The following is a 21,140-nucleotide window of genomic DNA, read 5'->3' as shown; positions in this document are numbered from 1 at the left end:
GGGTATAGTGAAATAACCGAAATCAGCGAGCGTGAATAACCTCCACGTGAACCGAGGAATAGATAGGAAATCAACGGTTTTTTTTCCATCGTTTCATTTCGCGATGAGAAAAGTTGGGAGTTAGTGTTTTGAATTTGAATTGCAAAAATCGGAGCTTTGAGTGGGGAATTGGGCCATCCTTCGGTGCGTCATTTTTTTTTTATTATTTGACAAAATCTTTTGCCTGTTATATATTTTAAGAGTTTTTGACAACTTTAATCAATGAAACTTTTGAACCCGTTAGATTTCTCTTGTTGTATTCAATGCTTTGGTTGTTGCAATGTGTTATGCTTTCGATGATCAAACTTGTGTTATCAATGAATTCTACATAGATAAACACGTTTCGAAACACATGGAATTGGATACCTGTTCCGATAAGAAGATAAGAAGTAGTAAGCACTCTGTTCATGGAAGTTTGCTGTTATCAAATTTGAAATACAAGCCGACATTTGTTCTTGTTCCGTAAGACCCAGCTTATCTGTGTGTAAAATATTACAAGGTAAATAGAGGATTCAAATGGATGAATCGATTATCTGAAAAATAAAAATAAAAAATACATTCAGAAATGATTTTGAAATGTATGTAATGTGGTTCATATTCAAGTTTTCAAAAACAAAACCTTAGCCGTCCTGCTTCAAAAAGTTCCAGCCGCATCAATTGTGCTGTCAGAAACAACACTTGAGACTGAATCCGGAATTATTGTAGATGACCGTTTGATTACTGGGGATTTTTTTTTTATTATCTGACGGGTTTCCGCCGGGGGTCTTCAGATTTTCCCCAAAATTGAAAATTTGGTTCATTTTTGCGACTTAAAAACACATGTATTTTTTCAGATTTCTAACATTTTAATTTTTTGAGTTAGCTTCGGTTAGATTTTTTTGTAAATAAAAAATAACCATTTTTCAAAGCTACATAACTCTGTTGTTTCTCAACGGAAATTATAAAACAGCACATCAAAATGCATTGAAATTTTATCAGCTTTCCAAATAGAATAGTTGAAAAAAATTAAATAATGACCTTCAACATGAAAAGTTGTAAATAAACTTTAAATGGCTTCTAAAAGTACCGTCTGCACCACCGAATATTTTGCAAAAAATAGCATTGTATAGCTCGATTTATGATGCAACTTTCATCTGAAGACACCAAAGTGGGCCATTAACACCTTGAAGAGTTATGAAAGAAATAATGACAATAAATCTCTTTTTTTGCATCGAAAACAAACAATGGTCGAACAACTGCACTCACATATGGAGATAGCAAGCACTTCTAACAACATGGAAACAAAAGAACTTATAAAAGCTGGTAAAAAGAACACTATTTTTTCGTCCTTTTCAGACTGCCCCTACTCGCATAACAGTCCCATATGAATTTTCGTCATTTAAGGTCAACATAAGGCTTCAACATAAAAGACTGAAATAAGAGGTTTTGTTCTAGAAATTTCGAAAAAAAAAAATCAATTCGTGGCTGTCCTATATGAAATATACCTGAATAACAGTCCCATATGTGAAATACCACGAATTTGGTTACTTGGTTTATTGCTTTGAACCATTTAAACATTTTTTTAACTCACTTGATGTCGAATGATGCACACTAGTTTTCGAAGGCAGATCTGACTTCCTTAGGAATGACTTCCTGAGCGAAGAACTATCGGATGCAATCAAAAATCGTAAAAAGATTCAACTTACAATGTGGAATTCATGATATTTTTTTGCAAAAGTTTGTTTCTTTTTCTGACAATTGCATTTAGAAGTTCAAAAATGATCAAATTTAAGTCTCAGAAAGTAGCTTGGTGAGAAAAATATATTTTGTATGGGACTGTTATGCTAGTAGATTCGAAAAAGGTTTCAAATATGGTCGATTAACAGTCCCATAATGAATAAAAATGGTGCTCTCGACTTTACCAATAACCCAATTTCGAAAATTTCAGGTCGAACGATTTATTATGACAACCTAGAAACGATTTTCGTTTATGCTGAAAGTGGTGGTCACAATTTCAAAATATATTCCAAAACAGAAAAAGCTGATTGTCTAGCTTGCTTATTTTTGTATATGGGACTGTTATGAAAGAAGGGGCGGTAGATTGTTGCAGCTTAACTGACTTCATGTTATATCCAAAAATCTAATAACGTATTCTTTAATACCAAGTTTTGCACCAGGTCACAAAAAGTTATGCACATTTTACTGTCATTTTTAGAAGTTTATGCGCTAAGTTTTGCATCCGTAATTCCCCAGATTTGATTTAAAATGGACGGTGGAACGCTGAAGATTCGTTTATGAGCGTTCGAGGTAGCAAAACACTGACGACGAATTATGTTCGTTCTAGTATGGTAAACCTAAAAACTGGGCGAATGTAGAAAACGAATACGGTAAAAGTATCATATTTTCATCATTTTACAGCCTGGGCTGGCCATACTGAGCTCTTTGATTATTTCTACAACATTTGTGTCACTTTCTCATACTTTTTTGATCAATGGGGATGGATTTTGGTGTCCAGTGCTTAGCTCCCGATATAAAAACTATGTAAAGCACGTCTATATTTCATATTTTTAATCACATTTTTGTGATCCCAAACACAGGGACTGAACCTTCTACTATTGGCATTGATTATGCTTCACAATGATCTTTGATCGAAAAATAAATAAGTTGTATAGTATATGACCAGGTTGTAAAAGCAACATTCCCATTATTAGTTATATCACATAAACAATACGATACTTAGAATTTTGGTTAAAATTTAAAGTCAGTTTTGCTGCAAACACTCTACAAAGCACGGAAAAGTAGTGTTTCTACCTGCTTTGGTATGTTCTTTTGTTTCCATGTTGTTAGAAGTGCTTGCTATCTCCATATGTGAGTGCAGTTGTTCGACCATTGTTTGTTTTCGATGCAAAAAAAGAGATTTATTGTCATTATTTCTTTCATAACTCTTCAAGGTGTTAATGGCTCACTTTGGTGTCTTCAGATGAAAGTTGCATCATGAATCGAGCTATACAATGCTATTTTTTGCAAAATATTCGGTGGTGCAGACGGTACTTTTAGAAGCCATTTAAAGTTTATTTACAACTTTTCATGTTGAAGGTCATTATTTAATTTTTTTCAACTATTCTATTTGGAAAGCTGATAAAATTTCAATGCATTTTGATGTGCTTTTTTATAATTTCCGTTGAGAAACAACAGAGTTATGTAGCTTTGAAAAATGGTTATTTTTTATTTACAAAAAAATCTAACCGAAGCTAACTCAAAAAATTAAAATGTTAGAAATCTGAAAAAATACATGTGTTTTTAAGTCGCAAAAATGAACCAAATTTTCAATTTTGGGGAAAATCTGAAGACCCCGGCGCAAATTGTCAGATAATAAAAAAAAATCCCCTACTAACAACCACTCGAGGAGAGTGATGTTCAACCATATAAAGAAGCCTTTGTTCTTTGTTAAAAAAAACTAACTTTTGGGCATATCAGTTTTTCGTTACAAAGTACTTCAGATTTACTATCAGTTAAAATTTGAAAATCCATAATAAATACAAAAAAAAGGATTTGGAAACAAGATTTATCTACTTAAACCTAAATTTGTTATCATGAGGTTACACGGAGAAAAAAGACCACAGTTGTTCTTATTATTTCAGCTGGTTATACCAATCATAGTTGATTCATAATAAAGGTTATAAAGCGTAGTTGATTTTTTCGCATCAAACTATACTGCCGTTGGAAGCATAATTGTCACATGTTACATTTTGAAATTTCCTACTTTTTGGTGTCTAGAGGACTTATTTAAAAAAGTTTGTTTACCGTTTTTTGATAGAAACACCACGTTCACTCTAAAAATCATGTTTTTTCGAAATAAAATAGAAATATGCTTCCAGCGGCAGTATAAATACAATAGACTCAACTACAAACTGATGATTGACTTGACGCGATCAACTATAAATATAATAAAGTTAACTGTTATGATTCAAATGTTAATATGATAGATTCAACTACATTTGAATGATTGATTTTAGGCATTCAACTATAAATATAATCGATTCAACTATACATTCCTGGTTGACGTCTCACGTCAACCAAATACGATAGATTCAACAGTAGTGGTATAATTGATTAAACTGTAAAGATGATAAATTCAACTACAATTGTATGATTGATTTAAGTTAATCAACTATAAATATATTAGGTTCAACTATACATTTCTAGTTGACTTCTAACATGTAACTATAAATATGATAGATTCAACTGTAGTGGTGTAATTGACCGTAAATATGATAGATTCTACTACAAATGTATGATTGATTCTAGGTATTGAACTATAAATATAGTAAATTGAACTATATTTTGATGATTGATTGTGTGCTTCTTGAATAGGGTAGAAGCATTCCTCGAAACCAGAATATGTGATCAAATTTTGGCTTGGTTTTTCGACTGGATGAAGAAAATGGCCTTCTTCGATTGGGAGAAAAATTGGATTAAAGACAAATAAACGCCTAAGATAATAATATGAGTGTTTTCAACACAGTCTTTTTAGATGATTTCTGGAAGAGTGGCAGCCTTAATTATCCCTATTTTCTTAAAATTTAACAAACTAAAGTTGTCAATCATTGGATCATAGAAAACGCTTATGTTTCAATTATTGAACGTTTAATCTTGCAGTACTCGTTTCGTAAAGAAATGCATGTACCGGTTATTGAACAAACATTGATTGGTGTTTGGAAATATAAACAAACTGTTTCTTGGTAGCTAACTCATCCAAAATCACCCCTGCAAAGCATACTATCAAGTGAATTCCCCTAAATATATACAATGATACTCATTGTTTACGTGTTCAATAATTAGAACATTGCCTATTTGAATCATTGTGTTCAATCATTGCGACAAAAGTAGTTTTGAATAAAGAGGCTTAAATGAAGTTTACACCAACATCAACTAAAAATCGAACGTTAACATAAATTCATATGTTTTATAATCACTTATTAACCCTCATCCGTCCCTAAAATTTATACCCGAGAGAGTTCCTGGAGTTTCAATGTGACCCTCCTGACTAAAACCACTATGTTTCTCTTGTTTCTCAACATTTGACAATCTAAGGTTTAGGTGTAGCGTATTTTGCGCGAAAAGAAATAAATGTTGCCAACTTTCAACGTCAAAATACTCAACACCCTATGATTTGGTCGATTTCGCCGCCCAATCCCACCCAATTTTGAAAACTTATAAGCAGCTTCAGTGCAAAGTTGAATTTAAGTATTAGAAAATCAGAGAAATTGCAAATTTAAAATAGTTGGAAAAATTGCTACCTTTGAAAATTCGTCTATGTTTCGTATAAGGACAATCTGAAGATAAGAAAATGCACCAATTTAAGTCAACTTTACAATCCTCTTTTCCAAATTTATCTGGTGTGACTTAAACAATTTTGACGGTCCATTGATTAAAAAGTACGGGATTTACACCACTGTTTATATTATTTGTGGTCAGGATTTTAAAAAATGCATAAAACATATACTAATGTGCAGCGTATAGCTTTTAACTTCAGCTTCTTGTACACAAAGTGAAATTTTTTTGAGCATTCCGTAGCTGATCTACAGTTTTTTTTCCGAAGCATGCTTTTCGGATTTTTTCTCAGATTTTGAATAACGAAAAATTTAAGTATAGTAGGTGAATAACGCTTGAAAAACATATTTGATTCACGTTACGAGGTTTCCAAAACTACAAATTTTATAAAAATCGGTTGAGAAACAAGAGAGATGTATTGGTTGGTATTATTGTCACTTCAGGAACTGAACCGGGTAAAAATTTCGGGGAAGGATGAGGGTTAAGAAATATCAATGATTACATTTGCTAAACATCTTCTTTACGATTTCGTCGGAATTCTCGTAATTTGCGTAATTGGGAAATACTGACAAAAAATAACTTCTGTGGCTTTTATCTCAGAATTTTCAATTATTTGCGGTCTTCGGAAAAGTTGATCATTGAATGAAAATCATACTTTTGAGAATCTTTGTGTAGTTTTGTCAAAAAAACCGTATAATATGATTCAACGATTTTTTACCTATCTTCACAAATTTGGTGACTGATTTTAACTACGATTTTTTTCCCAACAATGTATAACACAAATTATGTTCTTCGCTATATGATTATTGACCCTTCTTTTCATAAAGTAACAAATTTACAACAATTAATGTATGAAAAAAGTGAAAAATTGTTTTTTATTTTCATTTTTTTTTCTTGATTTACTCATCATTTGCAACAGTTTGAAATGATATTTTACGGAAAATATGAAGGGTTAATTTTCAAGTACTTTTACATTAAAAGTTTTCGTATGAATTCGTAACTTTAGGGAATGGGCCCTGAACCTAAAAGGTAAGCTAAATTCGCTTTCATCGATGCTTATAATCTTTTAATTCGTCTGGTAGATGGGGATTTTTTTTTATTATCTGACAATTTGCGCCGGGGGTCTTCAGATTTTCCCCAAAATTGAAAATTTGGTTCATTTTTGCGACTTAAAAACACATGTATTTTTTCAGATTTCTAACATTTTAATTTTTTGAGTTAGCTTCGGTTAGATTTTTTTGTAAATAAAAAATAACCTTTTTCAAAGCTACATAACTCTGTTGTTTCTCAACGGAAATTATAAAATAGCACATCAAAATGCATTGAAATTTTATCAGCTTTCCAAATAGAATAGTTGACAAAAATTAATTAATGACCTTCAACATGAAAAGTTGTAAATAAACTTTAAATGGCGTCTAAAAGTACCGTCTGCACCACAGAATATTTTGCAAAAAATACCATTGTGTAGCTCAATTCATGATGCAACTTTCATCTGAAGACACCAAAGTGGGCCATTAACACCTTGAAGAGTTATGAAAGAAGTAATGACAATAAATCTCTTTTTTTGCATCGAAAACAAACAATGATGGAACAACTGCACTCACATATGGAGATAGCAAGCACTTCTAACAACATGGAAACAAAAGAACTTATCAAAGCAGGTAAAAAACACTACTTTTTCGCGCTTTGTAGAATGTTTGCAGCAAAACTGACTTTAAATTTTAACCAAAATTCTGAGTATCGTATTGTTTAAGTGATATAACTAATAATGGGAATGTTGCTTTTACAACCTGGTCATATACTATGTAACTCATTAATTTTTCGATCAAAGATCATTGTGAAGCATAATCAATGCCAATAGTAGAAGGTTCAGTCCCTATGTTTGGGATCATAAAAATGTGATTAAAAAAATGAAATATAGACGTGCTTTACATAGTTTTTATATCAGGAGCTAAGCACTGGACACCAAAATCCTTTCCCATTGATCAAAAAAGTATGAGAAAATGGCACAAATGTTGTAGAAATAATCAAAGAGCTCAGTATAGCCAGCCCAGGCTGTAAAATGATGAAAATATCTTCAGTGTTCCACCGTCCATTTTAAATCAAATCTGGGGAATTACGGATGCAAAACCTAGCGCATAAACTTCTAAAAATGACAGTAAAATGTGCATAACTTGTTGTGACCTGGTGCAAAACTGGGTATAAACGAATACGTTAATAGATTTTTGGATATAACATGAAGTCAGTTAAGCTGCAACAATCTACCGCCCCTTCTTTCATAACAGTCCCATATACAAAAATAAGCAAGCGAGACAATCAGCTTTTTCTGTTTTGGAATATATTTTTAAATTGTGACCACCACTTTCAGCACAAACGAAAATCGTTTCTAGGTTGTCATAATAAATCGTTAGGCCTGAAATTTTTGAAATTGGGTTATTGGTAAGGTCGAGAGCACCATTTTTATTCATTATGGGACTGTTATTCGACCATATTTGAAACCTTTTTCAAATCTACTAGCATAACAGTCCCATACAAAATATACTTTTCTAACCAAGCTACTTTCTAAGACTTAAATTTGATCATTTTTGAACTTCTAAATGCAATTGTCAGAAAAAGAAACATACTTTTGCAAAAAAAAATATCATGAATTCCACATTGTAAGTTGAATTAGCCGCAGCCCGTGGCGTAGAGGATAGCCTCTCAGTCTTCTAAGCCAACTGTCATGAGATCAAATCCCGGTCACGGCATACACACAAAACTTTCGAGGCCGGAATTTAGCAAAATTTTGCTCAAATTTGACCAGCTAGAAACTTAGCAATCAATTTAGCAATATTTTTTAACTAAAATTTGAGCAAACGAGAAAAAAAGTTAGCCGCCGCATTTTTTACTAAAATTGCTAGCAAAAATCGGAGGAAAAGATAGCTCCGGATTTTAAATTTCAAAATTTATTGTTTTTTTTTATTGAGGGAATGTTTGATTTAGCATTAGAATACACAAATAACTTCATTTTGATTTTATTTTACAAATTTTTTCGAAACTTAATTTGCACTTTTATTTAATAATTTACAATCCTGGGAACACACCTTTCGGCGAGTGAAACGCCAAGCGACCGATCCTAATTCACGAACGCACCGGGTTTGTTCCGGTAGCAGCGGGTTCAAAATTCCAATTTCAACTTTTCATTTCCGGACTGTTGCAAAAAACCCGTCGTGTTTGCCGGCGTTTGTCATCTGGAAGAAAAAAAAAACAATTTTTTCGATTAAAAATCGGAAAATCTGTAGACTTTAAAATCGGATCTTACCTGTAAGCATCCGGTGTCTATTTAGCTACCATTTCGTCGTGGAGTTGGTCACCACAAGCACCACCAGCAACGAACATCCGGGACCGCACTTAATCGCGTCAACTTTTTATTTTTCTCCCAACTGGCGCGGCGGCTGCTGTCTGTGAACAAAGCGGCTAAAAAAAACTTTGTTTTACTAAAATCAAGTAATATGGTCTTTTTTATTGCTAATATCAAGTAAATTTAGCTTTTTGCTAACTCGAAAGTAAAAAAATATTTTTGCTAATGGAAAGTAACACTGAATTTTTGCTAAGTGGAGTCCCGAAAATTTTGTGTGTACATAGTACACTTTCTGTGGGTTGGTGGTTTTAGCATTTGTACACAGCAAAAAATTTCTAAAAGTATACGGAATCTAAAACACGAGTAGTCTAATTTTTTACAATTGTAAATCGAAGACGATGCAATTTTCAACTCCTTTTGATGGAATTTTAGTCTTTTTTCAAAAAGTGAATAGAAATACATTGTTTTGCTATAATTTTACATTCCGTGATGTAAAAATCAAGCGGTCAATGAATTTTATATCACAAACAGTGTAAAATTGTATGTTTGATTTAAAATTAAATGGAAATGTGCAACTTGTGTGGCGCGCGTCGGATACAAAGTAAACAAGTAAGAAAATTATTCGAAAACGAGTCGTAGGCGTAGCTCTAGCATTTCCATAATCCTTCAAAAGCTGGTAGGTTCATAATAATGTCATATTGAAAAAAAAAAATGCTATTGAAATAAATCAGTTTTCTCTCCATTGCAGCAAGATAAGATTTTTCGCAGTGGCAGTGATTTTTCGGAGAAATTTTCGTCAGGCGGAGGTGACGCGGACCAAAAAATAATGGTGTCCTGGGACGAATCGAGGATCCTAGTGACGGCCATCTGTTCAACATCACCGTGCTGGGAATCATCGGATGAAACGAAAATTCCAGGCTGACGCTGTGCGTGATGGTGTATATCTTTAAGGTAATTTTTGGAAATATATGCAAAATTAAAATTTTTAAAGCAGCTTATTCATCCATAGACAACAGCAAAACCTGAATATTTAGCAAAGGTTTCTAATATTTACGATAATAAATCTTAAAATTTACATCCCCGTCTATTTTTACACGACGGCTTTCGTCGTCCGATTTCGTGCATTGTTTTCGATCTAAATTTACACGCCTCAATTACATTTTTGAAAAAAATATATCGTGATAGAATTTTACATCAAAATCGATGTTCCGTTTTCGTGCATCGTTTTCGGTCTAAAATTACACGAATTTTTCTTGCTGTGTAAGATGCTAGCTATCATATCCTCGAAAGATGTACGCTTAGAGTTAAGTGAAAGGAATCTCTTCGAGGAAACATTAAGTTTCATTGAGATCCTGTTTGTGTTTGTGTTCGTTAAAAAAAAATCTTTTTACGATTTTTGATTGCATCCGATAGTTTTTCGCTCAGGCAGTCATTCCTAAGAAAGTCAGACCTTCATTCGACATCAAGTGAGTTAAAAAAATGTTTAAACGATTTAAAGCAATAAACCAAAGACTATTTCGCCGAAAGAAACATTGAAAAGTAACCAAATCCGTGGTATTTTACATATGGGACTGTTATTCAGGTATATTTCATATAGGACAGTCACAAATTGATATTTTTTTTCGAAATTTCTAGAACAAAGCCTCTTTTTTTAGTCTTTTATGTTGAAGCCTTTTGTTTCCATGTTGTTAAAAGTGCTTGCTATCTCCATATGTGAGTGCAGTTGTTCCACCATTGTTTGTTTTCGATGCAAAAAAAGAGATTTATTGTCATTACTTCTTTCATAACTCTTCAAGGTGTTAATGGCCCACTTTGGTGTCTTCAGATGAAAGTTGCATCATGAATTGAGCTACACAATGGTATTTTTTGCAAAATATTCTGTGGTGCAGACGGTACTTTTAGACGCCATTTAAAGTTTATTTACAACTTTTCATGTTGAAGGTCATTAATTAATTTTTGTCAACTATTCTATTTGGAAAGCTGATAAAATTTCAATGCATTTTGATGTGCTATTTTATTATTTCCGTTGAGAAACAACAGAGTTATGTAGCTTTGAAAAAAGGTTATTTTTTATTTACAAAAAAATCTAACCGAAGCTAACTCAAAAAATAAAAATGTTAGAAATCTGAAAAAATACATGTGTTTTTAAGTCGCAAAAATGAACCAAAATTTCAATTTTGGGGAAAATCTGAAGACCCCCGGCGCAAACCCGTCAGATAATAAAAAAAAATCCCCAGATCAAACCTATTTGATTTGAGAATTAAAGTAGATTTTTAAAAAGAGCTTTCCATTTCTTAAAAAAACCTTATTCTGTTCTCAAATTAAACAACCCCAATCTTCCAAATTCTTTTGCAAATTCAAAGATACCAACCCTTCTTAAAAATCATTTTAAACATTCGAAAATGATGAGTACATCAAGAAAAAAATTAAAATAAAATACGATTTTTCCGTTTTTCATGCATTAAATTGTTGCAAATTTGTTACTTTATGAAACGAAGGGTTAACCTTTAAAAATCAAATTTTCAAAAAAAAAGTAAGAGATAGCAAGTTTTCGGATCAAATTTGCTTGATACAAACTTGAACCAAATTAACGATTTTAGTATGAAATTTGGCTATAAAAAATCTGCCATATAAACACATTGCGGACCAAATACTAGATATTTCGCTTTTTCGCTTGCTGCTAGTATAGGGTTACCATATGTACTCTTTTAAGAGTACATGTACTCTTTTCCGATCGAAAAATGGGTATACTCTTCTTTTTATGAAATTTTACCAAATGTACTCTTTTTTTGTTGAAAGACATTTGAAAGACGTATTTCTTATATTTTATGAAGGTGTTTTACATCGTAAGCAAAACTACGAAAGGAATACAGCGTACAGCAAATTACTTTAACATTTTGTTCTAAAGTCATGCATTTTTAGTCGTTATTAACAGTGAGCGCAATAAGCGCATTTGAGTATGCAAGCAGTAAACAATATGCACAAAATTTAGGTAAAGTACAAGAATATTTTAAAAGAAAATTTATAATTGTCATGTAATTCACATCACTTCCAAGACATTAACAGTTTTTGATTGGATTGAAATGTCTCGGTGCCTCAGATAGCATGAAATATATACAGTAGAAACCTGCTTATCCGACCTACTATTTTCATTTAAAATCCATTGAAAAAATGTGTTCTATCATCCCGATATATTGTTAAAGTATTAAATCTTGAGGAAAAATGTCCTTAATGGGTTAAATTCCTAAAACACGGTATTCAATTGACATTGTTGGTAAGTTCAAAATCTAAACTTGCCAGAGATGCCAAGTAAATAGGAAATTAAAATCCATGTATTTAAGAACCGAGCTATGCGCCTGAATGATATGCAAAACCAGAGCAAAAGGATTGGGTTTATCAATGTATTTCGTTTAATCCGAGGTTTCACTTATCCGAGATGGTCCCTCACCCCATTACCTCGGGTAAGCGGGGTTCTACTGTACATCCTTTTGCATACCATTCGGGCGCAAAGCCCGGTAAATATTAGGATCTTGGAGTTCGGGGTTCTACTGTTCAACGTTTCTCCTGACTTTTGGATAAATGATCTCAATGTACTCTTTTTGGTGTCGCGAGATATGGTAACCCTATGCTAGTATAGGCTTGCCAGATGGTTAAAAAAAAGCGGGACATTTTTAGAAAAAAAGCGGGACACAGCCGGAAAAAGCAGGACATTTTAAAAAGTATTAGAAATAGTCATGAGTCATGATACGTATGTTTGTATGATTTTGGTAGATTCTCTAGGTATTAAAATGCGATACTTTTAGTTGGTAGAACACCTGATGTCCAGGTCAACGTCTTGGTTTTAAACCCAGGAGTAAACATCGATCAAAGTTGAAGCTTTGCAACGCTATTCCGTCAAATGGATCATTCAGCTTTGATTGTAACTAAAAACGAATAATCATTTATGGAAATGATCGGCATTACAAACGATTTTCAAATCTCATAAATCATATTTTCATCATACTTGCTCTTGAAGGTCAATATAAAACAAATGCTTGGTAAAGCTTTCATTTTCACTATATCAGATAGCATGAATAGAATTATTTGTTATACTGCAAAAGTCACATACATAAATAAGTTTAGTTTTAAGATTGAGAACATCTCAAAATTTTAAAAATTTTCACACTTATAATACTTATTCATTTTAGTGCAAAGTAGAGTGGGTCACCATTGTCTTACCAGTCTTCCACTAGCACTACCAAAAATAAAACCTTCAGGCAATATATTTTAGTTTACTGAAAAGCTACAAATTTTGCCATGCCACAAAAATAACCAGTTGCCGTCGAGAAGATTCTCGACCTTAGCCTTCCTAAAGGCTAGGCTAAATTTAATCAATGTTTTTATTTATATCATACAAATTTTAAAACATTATTTTGAATAAAGAAAATGCTTTTGAATCTGACTTGTCAATTTTCATCAGCTTCTAAAATTGAAAAACATTATAATTAAATTGCCTGTCACATTGGACTGAGTCAGTTTGGGTTCATTTTAAAATTTCGCAAACCCTAGGGTCTTAAAAGCTTCGTTTTAGCTCAAAACTTATACATGATTTCTTGCAGAATTTTTAAGTGACGTTCACATGAGTAAATTTGAACTTTTATGTTTGTATAGGAAAATTTAATATTTTGTACTGAAAAATCAACATCATTTTTGTTCCTTCTGTGGAACCAAGCCTACGAACGACTTTTGTGTCAATTTATAAATTCTCTAAACAAAATATCTTGCACAACAACTTTGTCGAAGACCGTAACTTTGTATCTTGTTAGGCAAAAAATTGATTAGATGTTGAATGGGTGCATGTCTTTTGGCATTGACAAACAATAAATTCAGTTGACATTACTGCTGGTGCCTCGCTAAGTATTTCATGAAAAGTAGTTACGCAATATCTTGCTAGACACCCAGCAGTGTTGTCAAACTTATTTATTGTTTTTCAAAGTTAAAAGACATGACCCCATTCAACATCTAATAAATTTTTTGCCTAATAGGATACGAAGTTACGGTCTTTGACAAAGTTGTTCAACGAAAACTTTATATTCAAGAATTTATGAATAGAAACCATCAGCAGGTTCGGAAGAAACAAAACTAATGTTGATTTATCAGTACAAAATATTCATTTTTCCCATAGAAACATAAAAGTTCAAATTTACTCATGTAAACGTTACTTAAAAATTTTGCAAAAAAAAAATCTTAATGAGTTTTGAACCTAAACAAAGCTTTTAAGATCTCAAGGTTTGAGAAATTCAAAAATGACCCCAAATAGGCTCAGTCTACTGTCACATATCAATAATGAGATTGGAAAAAGCATTGAAATAATATAATAACAAAGTAAACATTTTTAAATTTCATTCAGTTTAACATACAACTTGAAAAGCCATACCTTGTCCCATAAAGTTTGATAGATTGAAATCTGTCATGAGTTTGAAAAATGAAACACATTTTTATTCTTGAGGAACTCAAGCAAAATTGTATTATTTTATCTAAGACCCAGAAAAAATCCGGGCATTTGATTTCAAAGTTTTCATCCCAAAATCCTGGTAAATTTGGTCAAAATCATGGAACTTTTCAATAAAAATCAGTATTTCAAATACTATTTGAATTTTAGGAATTATTTCTATCAATTTATGTCGTGAGATGGAGAACTATGTAAATAAATGAATAACAATAAAAAGTAAGAAAATCATTGAAATATTTTTTTCCCATAAAAACTAATCAGATGATATTGAATCGTATTTTAGGCTTTCGAAAAACCTTTGATGATTATATAGTTAAAACTTGCTCAAAAATCGTCTGTAACTTGCTGGATCCGCGATGGCCGACCGGGACGCAAAAATAAAAAAAAATTAAATCACTCACTTTGAGGTTTTTTTGCATGGTTTTGCAAATAAAGTGAATAAACCCGGGAAAAATCCCCAGGCAACTGGGCCGGACCGGACTTTCCCTAAATTAAGTGTCAAATATCCGGATAAGGATTGATTAAACCGGGCTATCTGACAAGCTTAATCTATATAATATAAGCACTCCATCGGAATGCTTAAACGGGAATTGAAGAATATCATTTTGAAGTTTGATAACGTAATTCAATCAAAATAAATCAGGAAAACGTTGTTGAAATAAGCGGGACATTTCGAGTAAAAAGCGGGACGGCGGGACATTTTCGAAAAAAAGCGGGACATGATGGCAACCCTATGCTAGTATGCTCCATTAAAAAGCATAATTCAAATGTTATGAATCAAGTTATGAAACCTTATTCTACAAAATTTAACACAACACTTCCCGTTAATTACACAAAACGAGTTTGGCTCCTTAAAGCCTCAAGGTATGATCCGTTTCAAATAAAGAAATTACAAAAAAAACTTCCCGTTAATTAAAATATATTAGCAGAAAATTGTCTATTGGTTTCTGAAACAAAAAATGCAGAATTTTGCTGTTTGGCGGGTTAAATTGTTTCATGGCAAGGCCGTGCGAACGGGGGAGGGGGGGCATACAAAATCCCTACCTCGTCTTTAAAATAGGTTTTTATTCAGAAGTGTAACAAAACAATTTCAGAATTTGAAACATTGAAACTTCAAAATTAATTCAACGAATATTAATTTTATGCATCTACAAGTCGGAAGCCATGTATCGTGACTCACGATGGTTATCAGAATAAAAAGTTAAAATCTAAAATCTAGTGTTCTCTACTTATTTATTAAAAATTTTATTTACAAAAAAATTGTGCTTATATGAAATAGAAACTAGTTTCAGTCTCAATTTTATTTTGTGTTTTTTGTTCTATTAAGTTCTTTGTTCTATGCTCAACATCACATTCAATGATGTATTGAAAAATTACACAGTGCCACGAAATTAACATCCTTCGAGGTGCGAAGAATTTAAAAGCTAATTTTGACTTATTTATGTGCCCTGGATCTAAAGATGAAGTTTTGCTATCAGCTTTTGTTTTTTGAATATTTTTTGTAAATATTTCAAAAACATTTTAGAAATTTCTGCATTATTTTGACAAAACTTTGAAACAAAATCACAAGATCTTAAAATAAAGGTATCAATCCATTTTTAACTTCTCTTCAAGACTTCAAAAGATTTCGAATTCTGCGAAAAAGTTATAAAGGTTATCAATTTGTGTGCTTTTCCCCATCTTTAATGAAATTTTAAACCAAATTGAATATACAATATTTTTAAAGCACAAATCTAAATGTTTTGCCGGTTTGAACAAATTTTGTTAAATGTATTCAATTTTTTTAAAACTTTATTCCGTAATGTCAGAAATACTTGTAATGAATCTTTCCAAGGTTTTTAAAACTTTATTTTTTGTGTTTTAAAAACATAATCTTCAACCTTTGAAATTGAATTTTTAATAAGAAAAACATAGTTTCCATCTTTTGTCCTTTTCAGGGCCCAATATTCCAATTGATACAGACAAAATATTCAGATCTTGAAATTTTTAACTTTAAAATATTAGATTGAAAATTTATAAAAGTTTCTCTAATTTTCATTATGTTAAATAATATGTTTTTAATCGATCATGATTTAAAGCAGGAACTTTAAAGTTAAATTTTAATACGCAATTTTATCTAAATTTGTATTATCTTTATGCTTTGAATATTTACAACAAAACTTGGATTTCATTATTTTCATTTTACCAGTTTCTTATTGATCATTTCCTTATCTGAAATTTGTATGTATAATTGAACACGTTGTGTTATAAATATATGTATGTAAAGAGTGATTATTTTGAACTTCAGATCTTTTTTGGCCTTTTATATAAATTTCTGAACGAATTTTGATACAGAAAAGGGTTTCATTTTTGACTTTGATCACTGGCAGTCTTGAATAAAATTTTTTCATCTTTTTATCAAATTAAATTCAAATATCAACTATTGAAGTTCAAAATGTTTTTCTAAATCGAGAATTCACATTTCTAATCGTGATAGTTTTTTTTTTTCCAAATTCCAAATTTTTTTTTATCGATCCTTCCATTGAAAATAATGTAAAGAAATGTAAAATAAGATGAAAAATGAATAACAATCATTATAATTTTTCCAACAATTTTTCATCTTGGTTAATTTTTTACGTAATCTGATATTTATTTGAAAACTCGGATTTTTTTAAAATCTGGTGTTATGTTTTATGTATTCTATATCTGTGCCATAATTCTTATGTCCGAAGTTTCATTCGAAATTTTCATGTGCATTCTTTTTCTGGTGTTTCAGAAATATTGATTTCAAATTTGATTTCTAGACTTCTTAGAATTTGTTTTCTAGTTCAGAATAAGGAATATCATTTTGAATAATTTACCAATGACTTACCAGAAATAGCATTGGAATGGAACATTCATTTTGATTCGTTTTTAAAATGTTGATTAATTTTACTAGTAAAATTAATTGTTTTAAGAGTGTGTGTAATAATTTTTAGTAAGAAAATGGTTTAGAAATCAATTTACTTATTTCTTGTGTATTTTTGGGATTGTTATTATTTTTGGCTAAATTTGAATTTCAAAAACCCCCCCCTTGGATGGGTCCTTCGCACGGGCCTGTTTTATGATCCTTAATGTGTGATTAATGTTAAACAATACACCGAGAAAATATAAACTTTGTGTATTGAAAACAATAAAATTGTTTCTTTAGCAGTAAATAATTTTCATAAAGAATCAATTCCATAATGAAAATCCTGTGATTTTTTTAAAATAAAATTTAGGTTTTTTGCATAAATCAAAACTTTGAAAATCAACTCAAATTCTACTTAATCTTTTTCTTAATTTTGAATCTGCAATCTGAATCTGAATTCTGAACCTGAATAAAAAAATTGACCTTAGAATTCTAGATTTATGAACCAAATTTTAGAGCCCTCATTCTTGAATCTATTATTTAAATTCTATAGTTCAGGTTTAATCTAAATTCACTATTCAAATTATTCATTATTAATCTGTATTGTGAATCTAAATTAAAATATGAATTAAAAGCTGATGAATAAGAATTTGAGGATTGCCATTTCGATTCCTTAAACTTTTGAGTTTTGTGTGAGAATTAAGTTATGAAATGCATAGCCAGATTTGAACCATGATTTCAAAGCAGCTTTTCATTGCTAATTTTGTTATAATTATTCAAACTGAAAATAAAGAATACTGAACTGGATACAGCATCCAAAATACAAAAATAAATAAAATTTTGGTTAGAGCAATAATGGAATCAGAACCTATGAAATGGGTTTAATTTAATTTATTATATAATATTCAGACCTGAATTTCCATGAACAAGTGAAGAAAATTAAAAAAAAAACATATAGCAGAATAATGAACATGGGATGGGTTTTTGCCATTATTTTTAGTCTAGATTGTTATTCTTGATTAACCTTACTCTATTATCATAATTTGGTTCTGAATTTAAAATTTTGAGTGTAGAGTAGAATTCCTCGCTTGTTTTTTGGATCCTCATGGGACGGGGAGGGGGGGGGGGTGATTTAACCCCCAAACCCGCTCCCCCCGTTTCTACGGCCATGTAGTAAGTTAACCATAACTTCTTCAATTTTCTACTGATTTTGATTAATAACCACTTGAAATCTTTGTTCTAAATTGACATTTGAGGCCCGTACAAAATCAGATTTTTTTGAATGTTACCAACGAGCCTAAATCTGTCGATAAAACAAAATTTATCTAAAAAATGTTATTATTATCATCTCTTAACAAAATTAATTTTTATCATAAATTCATTAATATCTCCCAACACAATTCATCATACGCAAAAATTAAGTTCAGATGATCGAAAGAAAATTTTTTCACCTTTCATATGCAAAATAGATGTTCAAATTTATATTATGTATTCTGAGATATTTGAATCTAAGTACAAGTACTTTTTAATTTTTCGGAATTTAATATTTGGAGCATAACTCTAAAACGCTTTTACCTAGATTTTATCGAATATTTTTTTTCGGATTCAGCGCCCGACTTCACATTAAAATTATAGGTCGGTCAATAAAGTTCACAACGTCTTTAAAAAACATTTCAAACAAGTGTTATTATTGCACTGAAAACTCTTCGGATCGAAGTGCCTAACAAATCGTTCGAATTTTTGCAAGACAGTTCCCTGTCATACAGTGCCAAAGTAGTAGAGATCTATAAATGGTGAGCTTGGTATAAACTTTTTCTCATGTTTCCTTCTCCAGCAAAGCAAAGAGAATTTTTCTAGGTCATCGACCTCTATGTTCTTATCGCTGTTTCATTACGTGAGCGTTGGGATCATCACATTCTTAATTGTTATTTTTGTATGATGACCAATTATTCTTTCTCACATAGGTTTACGATTTTTAAGTTTTGTTAAAAAATTTAAATGAATAGTTTTTTTTAATATATTTAAAATTAAAAAAAAACATGTTCAGAAAAGTTGAACTCTTTTCTGTATTTTTTTCATAACAATTGCCAAAAATAAAGAATCTTCGAAGTTTTTAGCACCTTTTAGTTAACAGACAAATGCCGGAATCCCTCTACTTATTGCGGCTACTGTGAAATAGTTGCTATCGTAAAGTAATGGGAAATAATGAGCCAACTAAACCCCGGATAGGTTACATCTTAATCACTTTTTCCTCGCAGTGAGTAGGTTTGACTCGAGAGAAGCGAGCCGACGATGACTCTTTATTGTGTTTAACCTCTCGTAGTTCAATATTGATGATGATAACAAACGTGGACGAATGGCTTGTTCTCAAAGTAAATAGACTAGCGTCTTTTGTATGTTTTTTCTGTTCTCGAACTAGCCAGCCGGGTGATAGTAATTGAAAACAGCAATCGCCTCTACTCGGTACACTAAATATTTAGGGTTGAAGTGTTTAGCCGGCTCTCGAAGGTGTTGTGTCGTAAAATTGCATACGATCACGCACCGCGACACCTAGCCGGGTTGATTCCGGCAACAGAGACAAGCCATTATTGTAGGGGTGGCTTTATCCACCACTCATAGCAATGCATTTTCGGCAACAAAACAAACATCGCCTTTGTGACTATCCCATCTGCCACCGCCATGTGTTTGACCTTGCGAGCGCCTAAAGGCCTGTCAGTTGTCGTCAACAACTGTGGTGGAACTCTTCACAAGGGTCTATTTCACAATTCCCTATCACTAAGTATTCCCCAGCAATTTTTGAAGCAGCAACTTCCTTTTCCATTCTGTCCACATTTAGCCCCATGTATGGAACAACAGCTCTTCAATTGCCGATTTGCGACACCGAGAGTGAGCCCAAACACCAAAGTCAAGGTCACAAACTGCCACTGGGTGCGATCGCGACACCCGGTAATTGATGATCTATGAACTCACGAAGCTTTCGAGATGTCACACGATGGATGGATGACCCCTTGGGGGGATACAAATTTCGGCCAACCGACAACAACACCCGGCGAACGCGACTGACGATGACAATACACATGCGAGTCGAATTTCAGTGCGCGCGCGCTTTGAGCGTCGCACAGTTCCGAACCGTACAAACGTTGGCGTTAATCTGACTGCGACTGGCTGTGGTGAACCTAGCCGAGAGTCGCGGTCAGCTTGCGGTGTCAAACACGAGACCTGGGTTGACTGGGACGGCACTACAGCACATGTATTCCAGCTAACAATCATGATTGTTGTCGTGCGATGGGCGGTGGTGGGCATTATTAGAGGAAGTGCTACCTATTACCTAGTAGGTATGAATCTTCTCTAGGCTGTCAATTTTCTCAGGAAAATTGCGTTTGCAGTTATCTATAGTGAAACTTTTCCGAATATTCGATGAAATGCTATAGCTGGAAGAACTAATAAAAAGGTATTAGTTTTATTGAATTTGCATCAAAATATAATCAAATATCATCAAATGCATTTTGGACCGCTTTGGGAAGTGGCTATGGCATTTTATGAAATTAAAAAATACATGTTACAATTTTTGACTGCATTATCCGTTAATTACGACGATCAAGGCTTTTTCTATCGAAACCTATCGTCGTTTGTTGCAATTTAACAAGGTTTAAGCCTTAAAACTTGATTTATCGATCATGCTCTGGTCGGTATTTTGGACCACCCACTGTACCTATTATGGACCACCCTTTAACTAAATAAGTTTTTTTTCTAAGTTTTGTTATATTTACGACAGAGTTTCATTCAAGTAATCTTTTCCTTTCTTATTATTTTAGGCATGTTTTGTTTGTTCACGTTAATTCATTCAGGACTTACGTTCTTCAATTTTTCCCCAGTCACTATTTAGCTACACATGTTTGTTGAATATTTGCTACTACAACCATCTGTTTTTTCTACAACTTCTTATGCTTGAAAAAGTAATTTCGATAAGAAAAGAGTAAAAACAGAAAGTGTTAAACACTGGCCAGTTGGCTAATCTTCAGGATCAATTTCTAGAACCAAATCTCCTTCAGGCGACCCAATAATAAGTTAAAAAAAGTCTGACATCA

General features: G+C 32.2%; 1 protein-coding gene across 1 annotated transcript in view; it reads right to left on the bottom strand.

The window, feature by feature from the left end:
* LOC129752518 (uncharacterized) overlaps positions 1-20,189 on the bottom strand; it is an 87,432-nt gene extending 67,243 nt beyond the window's left edge. The window contains exon 1 of the mRNA XM_055748290.1: positions 20,023-20,189. The gene's annotated coding sequence lies outside the window, so the exon portion shown is untranslated. The remainder of the gene's footprint in view (positions 1-20,022) is intronic.
* Between the last annotated feature and the right edge of the window lie 951 nt (positions 20,190-21,140).

The sequence above is a fragment of the Uranotaenia lowii genome, chromosome 3 (assembly GCF_029784155.1).
Source record: "Uranotaenia lowii strain MFRU-FL chromosome 3, ASM2978415v1, whole genome shotgun sequence".
NCBI lineage: Eukaryota > Metazoa > Arthropoda > Insecta > Diptera > Culicidae > Uranotaenia > Uranotaenia lowii.
This window is presented reverse-complemented; position numbering and strand designations above follow the sequence as displayed.